Here is a 9,214-nt window from a genome sequence, read left to right on the forward strand (position 1 = left end):
AAACAGCAAATTAGTAACTGAACAAAAAGCTGATACAGACTAAAAATTTGCTTAGAGAAGGGTATATTTCCTTTTAATTCAAGGTGAATCATGCCCTTCATTAACCATTGTGGAACATCCAAACACACAAAAGCAGGCAGAAGGTTCTCGAGTGGAATTGAAGTGCATAGTAAAGGGAGGGACTAAGGTGACTTATCAATGGTTTAAAGATGGAGAAGGAATTACCATAAGAAAAGAGCTCTAGCCTGATCCTTCATCCACTCAAGGTGCAAAACTTTGGCTTCTATAAATGTGATGTGAGAAGCTGTGATGCAGGCCAACATAATTCATCTTTTATTACATCGAATGTAGCAGAACTTGATGTTGCAACCATCTGCTGGAAGGGGTGAGTTGATACACAATTGTGTTTTTGTATTTAAAGTAATCCACCAAAGCCTGTAAGGAAGTGGAAGCGGGGTTTTTAGATAATAATACTGTGTGTAACTTTTCGCTCTTGTTAGCACCACACCGCTCAAACTTTTTAACTCTACCTCAGGGTTTTCAATAAAATTTGAAGTAGGCGGATGGTAGAACAGTAGTAGGTGGCTGTTACAATTAAGGGCCATAAGGCCCGTCTAGGGGGTCTGGGGGCATGCCCCCTGAGAAATTTTTAAATCTAGAAGCTCGAAAATGCCATTTCCAGCATTCTAGGTACCAAAATGAGTACAACAGACGATGAATATTTCTTAACATCAAAAACGACTTTTTTAATTTTTCTACACCACTAATAGACTAGAAAGGAGGATTTGTATTCATTATCCTGTAATTTTAAGACCACTATAATATAGCAGACGCACTATACTGAAAACTGGATTACTATTTAAACCATTCAGGATACAATATATCGACTGTCATAATTTATAATATGTATTATCATATTGAATATTATTTTTTTGACAACAGCAAACTATTATTTTAATCATTTAAAAGCCTATGATTTAAATGAACTGAAAACAAACAGTGGTAGCTTGTGAATATAAATAATTGTTTTCAGTTGAGTTATGGTACATGATTTTTACCAGTAAGCTGTAGCTGATACTTCATGAAATTGTGTTTAGTCATGTTCTGAGAAATTGGCTGCCTGGAAATACACATCAGTGTAACAATTACTAACACATTCACTAGGGGGTTAATAAGAAAATCTCATCAAGTCTTAGACAGTGTCATCGAAATCAGAATCATAATCGGGGTCACCATCTGAGCTTTCAGGCTGGGGTAGGTTCATTGCCTTCAAAGCTGCATTCACCTCCTCTTCTAGGATGCCAATTTGATGATCTTCAATGTCTTCATCCTCTGATGTGTTTAGCTGCAGGATAGGTGTGGAGGGAGGATCGAAATCAGCTTGCACTGAAGCATCAGAAAATGTGACTCTCCCAGCTTCTCTTCGTTTGGCGATTTTTCTTCTTGGCTTGATTCTTATCCACTCTTTGACAGTGGCTTGAATTAGTTGGTCAGATTCCTTCACTGCAGGTCCATTCAATGTGATGTGTAGCAAAGCACCAAGCATGTCATTCTTTAATCTACTTCTCATTCGTGTCTTAATCCTCTTTACTGCTGACGCCCCTCTCTCCGTTTACAAGTTCATCTTGTCTTTTTAATCTATGAGCTTGTGCTAATTTTTTTTTTTTTGTCTAGCATGTACGAGAGTAAAAACGTATTTAGGTAACACTCCAAATCGTCGAAATTGGACGTTTGTGGTCCGGGCAAACACGGCAGAATTTACAGTAAATATGGGAAGAGTCGGGAGTTTGATGCATAGCAAAAGATGTTGATGATCAAATTTGAAGGGTACAGCTTAGACGAGAAGCGAGAAATCGTACTTTTCGTTTTTTATACAAATGCTTCTAAATTTTCCGTGAACAGCGGATCGGTTTCACAGATAAATACAGTATATGAAAGTAAAACTTAATTTGCGGCCTTTTCAGTGAGACCAGACTTCTCAAATTTAATAAGTTAACCTTTTTAGCTAGTATCTTTAGTTTGCAATTCATGGAAATTTCAGAATGTCGACCTTTCTTAACGAGCATCAAACTCCCGACTTTTCCCATACATTACTGTAAGTTTTGGCGTGCGAAATCGTGAAAAGGTCTATCGCACACACTGGATCACGCACCTTATAACATCCACACTTTTAACTACAGTTTTATAACGATCCACAAAAATTGCCTATTGTTGAGCGGACCTTGACAGAACTGAAATGATGTGATCACAGCTTAACGAAAAAGAACGGACAGAACGAAAATGAAATTGAGAATGGCAAAAGTTGTACCCGTGGTTCATACGAAATTTATTCAGTTCTTAGGATTTGTGTTGACTCGCAGTCTTTCAAGTCTATATAAACAGAAAATCAAATACATTTTATGCTCAATCACCTGCATCTGGAAGCGGCCGTGCTTTCTTCGAAAAAATATGCCAATATACTAGGATTTCCATCGCCCGCGGCGCGCTTTCTCATTGTTTTCTTTTAAAGCTCGCGAAAACCGGAAGAGATAACAGCGTGTAATCGAGGCATATTTGCCACCAGTCCTTCTCGCCTCTGTAATCAACATGGCGGACTGCGAATACCAAAGTGTCGATCGGCGTTGATATACATTGAAAAGTTTCAAAAGACAAAACAAACCATCCAGCCAGCGTAATAGTATGCAAAATGCATTTTTAAAAAAATGCTTAAATCGAAAGGACAATTTCATTTGAGTTCGGCACGGCAGTAGCACGACGTTTGGAACAGGCCTTAATGTTCATCACCATCACTTCACTAAACCATTGTGATTGGTTGAGAACCACCTTTTCGTATTTATGGCTTGTGCTACCTTTCTGTACATCGGGTTTGACTGTAAAATTCACAAGTATTACTGTACTTTATTCACACGAAAAGTAGAAGTAATAACCACATCAATGCGCGCTTTAACGTACTGTTAAAAAGAAGTTAAAGTGTACCCAGAAATGATCCACATCTCAGCCTTGATGCCAATGTTACTCGATTCCTTTTTATTTTCTTCAATCTTTCTTTGTTTAATATTTTACGAGTAACCACGTGTTCTTTCATGGGGCTATTTACGTTGCATCGTTTCCACAGAAACGATGCGCAACAATTTTGAGCACAACTTACCTTCTTAAATCAAACAGATCGCCTTTTGTACTTAATGTGATTCAAAGGTTGGCCAAGGGCGCAGTCTTTCAGTCCTGTCACACGAGTCATAGGACGCATTCTTTTGGGAAAATTCCAGTTATTCTTATTCCGGTTTACGAATAACAGAATACACGGAATACCAGTTCCCAAAAGAACGCATCTGCCGAACTGGTCCCAAAAGAACACGATTACCGTCTATTCGGAGAATTCCTGTTCCGGAATAGCCCCAAAAGAACGCGCCCATAGTTCTCGGCGCTTATTGAAACCATCTCAAGAAGTATATGATCGTATGCTCAAAGATTGTTTCTTTCGCTGCCTTTCTGCTCTGCTTCCAAAGCGACTGTCGAACGCACTTCAATAATCCTAGATTACCTCTAGCATATTATTATCAGTACGGAGGGACGGCATAATTGCAGGTTGGGTTTGTGTCAATGTACTATCCTCTAAACCTCACTGGGAGTTGCCACTGTTAATTAACATTCTTACAAATTTTTGTTGTATTTATAGCCTATGTGCCATTTTGCCGTCACAGTTTTTTCACTAGTACACGATTCCTTCACTTCCACTTAACCAAACAAAATGTTCCTGACAATTTTACTACGGCACTAAGTTAGAGTCACTCAACTCTCATCTTTGTAACACCGACAGTTTTATTGCTGAATAATATTGAAATGACCAATGGATATGTGCGAAAAACCTCGTTCATAGGGTCTCGAGAGAAGGGAAGAAGAGGGACCCTGGGAACGAAATACAAATTTGCGAGGCAATGTCTCAGAGCCACTTTGATTTAGGTATCGCTGCCAAGCCGGCCGCATTTTTTCTGGAGAATTCAAGCCAGTCCGCCACACCGGGAACCGCGTCCCCTGCTCTTTTCGAATAGTATACTTCATGTAAACGAAAGAAAGACGTGTTGGACAATTTAGCAATTGTCTCTTATAGACATGTGAAAAATTTATTCGGCTTCAACGGGATTCGAACCCATGACCTCTGCGATGCGGGTACAATGCTCCAGAGGGGTCATGGGTTCGAATCCCCGCATCGAAGGCACCAGAATTTGTCAGGTGTCTATAAGAGAATTGCTTAAATTCTCCAGATAAGAGCAAGATCACTTCTGTCCTTCGTTTATAACCCGCACTTATAACAGATACATTTATGTCACTTATATGTAATCAGCTTGTCGGTGGTGTAAATAAATGCCTTAGCTGTTTATAGTTTTTTCTATTATTTATTTATTTATTTATTTATTTATTTTTTATGGTTATCTAGGATACAGACTGCTAAAGGACGTTTTTGACCGATCAATAAATACAAAACAGAGAGTTGAAAATCAACTTTGTCAGGAGGTCAACAAGTGCAAAGCGTGGGAACGGGTTGCTTTCAAATACAAGATGGACCTTGATTCTCTTAAGATAAGCGAGAACCCAGGAGAGGAAGTTATTGCTTGCCTTAAGACAAGCAACCCGAGTTTGACCGTGTACCACTTTTGCAAGACGCTCAAGGAAGAAAATATTAGACGCCTTGATATAGTTGAGGTATTGTCGGCTTATCTTTTTTTGTAGACCACGATGGGAAGGCTAACTAGTCCGGAAAAGATGTGCGGGCATTCGGGCAAAAAAAGCGTCTTTTTTATCAAAGGTCGGATAAACCCAGCGTGCGAAAAATCACCGCGAAAAGTCTGAGAAGGGAAAATGCACCTTCCTCTCGCGACTGTTTCTTGCCCTAATTTATGCTTTTTTTGTCCACGTCGCGCTCAATCGACCTGTGTACTAACAGTACAAGAGTGGAGAGGGTGGGGGAAGATGTGCACTCTTATAAATATTAGCATTATCTTGTATTCTCTGATATTTAATGACATTTGGCTTAAAGCAAATCAACGTAGTATCATCTCTTTTTCTTTAAAGGAGTTAGAGAAGTTACTGAAACAATTAATCTTTCTTGAAACTCCTGACAATGGCCGTTTTTACACTAAAGACGTATAATACGTCGGGGCGACTTTGGACAGTTTAATTTAATGCATATTTTAGTTCGTCCCGTATAAAGACGGGCGGGAGACGCGTTATACGTCTGGACGAACTAAATCGTCTAGACGTATTAGACGTCTCCAGTATAAAAACTGACAATTCCTTCATCACCTTGACTGAACTGAATTTTTGTAGTATCTATTTTGAGAAATGCGGCCAAATTTTATCGCCAACGGCAGATAACGAATTTGTCGCGCGCATTTTAAGAAAGCGGACGAACTTCTTGCTTAAAAGTAGGTGTTCAAAGGTGGAATGGTTGGCTTTCTTTCTTATTCAATTTATTACTAGAGGCCGATAAATTGAACTAGAAAAACCAAGGAGCTGTAAATTAAATTTTCGAGTAGAGAAAGCAAGCTTTTCTCTATATTAGATCTCTCGATCTTTGAATCGAGGGAAAAAAGATAACCCTAGGACTTAGCTGGCCTTACCGCGTGGAATCCAACGCTCTAATTGATTGCCTGATTAAATAGCTCCTACTGTGTAAGAGATATAATGAGGAATATAATTTAAAAAGTGTTTATACTAATAGTTATTGTTCCATTTTGTTTGTTTGTTTTTTTGCCGTGTTTTTTTTTGTTAAGTTATGGTTTAGCTTATTTATATGACATTAGAGAAGTCTTATCGTATTTAGATTTCACCATAGAGATGCGAATGATTTTTTGTTTAAATTGAATTATTTATATGAGCATTTGAATCATCCGAATGTCTGACAGAAAGGAAGGGTTTTTGCAAAAAACAAAACTCCCCTATTTGTAACGGAGATGATTTACCGAAGACAATACTGATCTCGAGAGATTGATTTTTCGCAATAACTTATTATAGTATTCTTTTCGAGTTTATATTTGTTCAGTTCTAAACTGAAAGTTTGTATTCTTATTGGACACGTGGACACTGGGCCTCAGTCATGCAGGGGCGCGGGACACCCCGAATTTTGAGTTCCATATGCTCGTTTTGTAATCGAGTATTAGCTTTAGTGTAAATGTTATTGTTGCGTTTGAGGAATAGATCGTTTGATTTCACTATTCATAACACGAAATATTACCTATAACATAGCATTTCGAGGGCCACAACAGTTTGATTTTTAATTGCTTACTCTTACGTACGTGATAAGTGGCCATATTCATTAGAGGAAATCATTATTTTGGAGCTCAAACATGGACGTTTATAAAACGTCATGTACAAGTCGAGCATTCAAGTTTAAAAACATTCTTTTTCACAGGTTATATTTTTTCCTACTACGGATGAAAAAAAAAAAAGATTAGAACTCATCGCCATAGGGTCAATTTAGTTTCCAATAGAAAAAACCATTTTAAAAACACATTTCGGGACTTGAGACTAAATTGAGATGAAAATGTGGTAAAATGGTGCCTTGCCAAACAGCTCTTATTGTTAATAACAGCAGATCGAGCTTACTCTACGTGCAGCCGTACCCTACCTTCGGGGGGTAGGGTACGACTACACGTAGGCTAATCGAGCTAAGCATTTGGGCTGGTCTTTCATATACCGGATCCGAAATAATTAATAGCCATAAAACAAAAGAACAAAGCGAACATAACAATACCTTATTAACAAGGACTAAATAATCGGAATAACAATGATTCTTTCGTTCTCCACCTTTTTAGTCCGGTATATGAAAGTCTACCCAGCATTTGTTGCCACCCGCAGGCATAGCAGCTATATCACAATATCCTTGTCATGGGTGTACAAATTGTACTTAATGCCTGAGGACGTAAAAAACATACGAAGAAAGTCTAGTTGTATTACAACCAACCAGCGAGATAGTTTGTGAAGTAAATTTTCTACTTTTTTTCAAACACTGTGTCACTGTTTCTTCGAGCGTTGTTCAAATCGGTCATCGAAAGAGGACTGACGTGATTCAAACGTTTGATACCAGCATCATTGACAGTTTTACAGAGAAAATACATTGTTAGAGCTGTCTGTCTATGCTGTCTGTCTGTCCACTGCAGAGCCGTCTGTCTCTCCCATGTCGATTCTTCGCACCTGAGTAGTGGATCCTGATTAAGAGATAAGGGGGCTTTCGCTCTAAAAAAATTCTGCTCTTTCGCAGTTTTTGGTGGTGTTGTCTGCAAAAAGTGAAAGACATTTTAAAAGGGCTTTGCTTTTAACATTGGGGTGCAGGGATGGCGCAGTGGTGAGAGCACTCGCCTCCCAGCAATATGGCCCGGGTTCGATTCCCAGACTCGGCGTCATATGTGGGTTGAGTTTGTTGGTTCTCTACTCTGCACAGATAGGTTTTTCTCCGGGTACTCCGGTTTTCCCCTCTCTTCAAAAAACCAACATTTGATTTGATTTGCGTTGAATTGTTGCATGCTTTCAGTTTACTGTGTTCCCGATTAGCGCTCCATCGCTAAAATCAATACACACTTAAATAAAGTTCCTTTCCTTTCCTTTCCTTTTTTAACATCCAAAAATAAGGGGGGGGGGGCCTCCGGGCCACTGGATCTGTCACTGTTAATATGATAAGCGTTTCTTTAACACGAATTTAGTTTCAAACTTGGCGTTAGAGTTTGGCGAGATAACCATGCAGCTTGAAATAATGGTGATATTCAGTTAATTTTTGGTGAACCTACACTGAAGTACCATAAACTGTCTGCGAGAAGTTTCATGGGTCGTTGAACGTCCCAAAAAGTTCCTTTTAACATGTTATGTTAGACGGGACATACTTTCTATAGTCCTATCCGGGAAGGTAAGCAGGTTAACAACACTGTTCAAGGCTGTGCATATACTGTCAGTTATAAAGGCACCCACAACTCAGTGTATTACGACCTAAGAAAACGAACCGGGTGATCTGGTGACGTAATTCGGAGGACTGGGAAGAAAAATTTTAACGCCGTATCCCACAACCGTGCGCGGCCTTAGGTGTTGTTTCCAAACTCCCTGCAGTATTTCCATCGCAAAAACTCAACAGATCATTCCGTGTCTACCACAATTCCTGGTACTGAATGAACATTCAAGTAGACCCGACGAGATCTAACCTCGCCTCTGCCATGTTAAATTGGAAACTAAGGCCGCGCGCGGTTGTGGGATACGGCGTTAAAATTTTTCTCCCCAGTCCTCCGAATTACGTCACCAGATCACCTGGAGATTAGTAAGATGTTTATAATCTCTTTACTGAAGAACACGCCCTCCTAAATTGGCCTATGACAGCGCGCTCACTCCCTGAGAAATTCAATGAATTAGCTATTTGCAGTTATTTTAAAGGATGAAGTAGTATTGGTTTGACTGTTTGGAGTATTAACTCACAAACTCCATCACCAAAGACCACGGAACCGAGGATGTGCAGGATTATTAGGACTACACACACTCATTAATGGTTTCAAGACAGTTAATGTGACAAACAATGATAGACAAAATAAAAAACAAAAAAACCGGACCAATGCTAGTTAGTAAAGATACAGCTGTTCGCTGCTTAAATATTCGTTTAGGACGGTAGGCTTTAAATCTCTAATCAACAGTGTTTCTTTTATTTGACATTGTATGTCAGAACAACCTTTTGCTAAAATGTGACATAGTTCTCGGGTTGGGTCGGATGGAATATTATAGTCTGGTCCTCTGGGAACCCCAACAGGGCCGAGCTTCTCGGGGCGGACAGCGGAGCACCTTCATCGACACCTTGAAGCGTGACACTGGCCTGCAGTCAACAAGCGAGATTCGAACACTCATGCTGGATAGGTGGTTGTGGCAAGCCACCATTTGTTGTTCCCGAGGAGACTCGACTTGATGATGATGATGGGGCGGCGTGACCAACACCATCTGGCAACTTCCGCTCCCGTCATCTCGTGCCAGAATGCCAGCCTCGTTGGGAGGCTCTTTCTCCGCTGGTGACGAGAATGGTACCATATGAGAGATTCAGTGACTTTTTCGTGGAATATTAAAGCGATCGAAATCTTACGTTAAATTTGACAAGGGTGGAACTGCACTGTGAGTAATTGAATAATTTTGGCGATAGCATCAATGGTTCAATGTCTTTGTTTTTAATTTATAATAGCAATATATTCCCCTA

At 39.6% G+C, this 9,214-nt stretch overlaps 1 long non-coding RNA gene across 1 annotated transcript; it reads left to right on the top strand.

The window, feature by feature from the left end:
- The first annotated feature begins 188 nt into the window (after positions 1 to 188).
- LOC138017001 (uncharacterized) lies at positions 189 to 7,004 on the top strand. Its single transcript, XR_011125913.1, has 2 exons — positions 189 to 385; positions 4,436 to 7,004. It is a non-coding gene; the product is annotated as an uncharacterized lncRNA (long non-coding RNA).
- The last annotated feature ends 2,210 nt before the right edge of the window (positions 7,005 to 9,214 follow it).

The sequence above is a fragment of the Montipora capricornis genome, chromosome 9 (genome assembly GCF_036669925.1).
Source record: "Montipora capricornis isolate CH-2021 chromosome 9, ASM3666992v2, whole genome shotgun sequence".
Lineage (NCBI taxonomy): Eukaryota > Metazoa > Cnidaria > Anthozoa > Scleractinia > Acroporidae > Montipora > Montipora capricornis.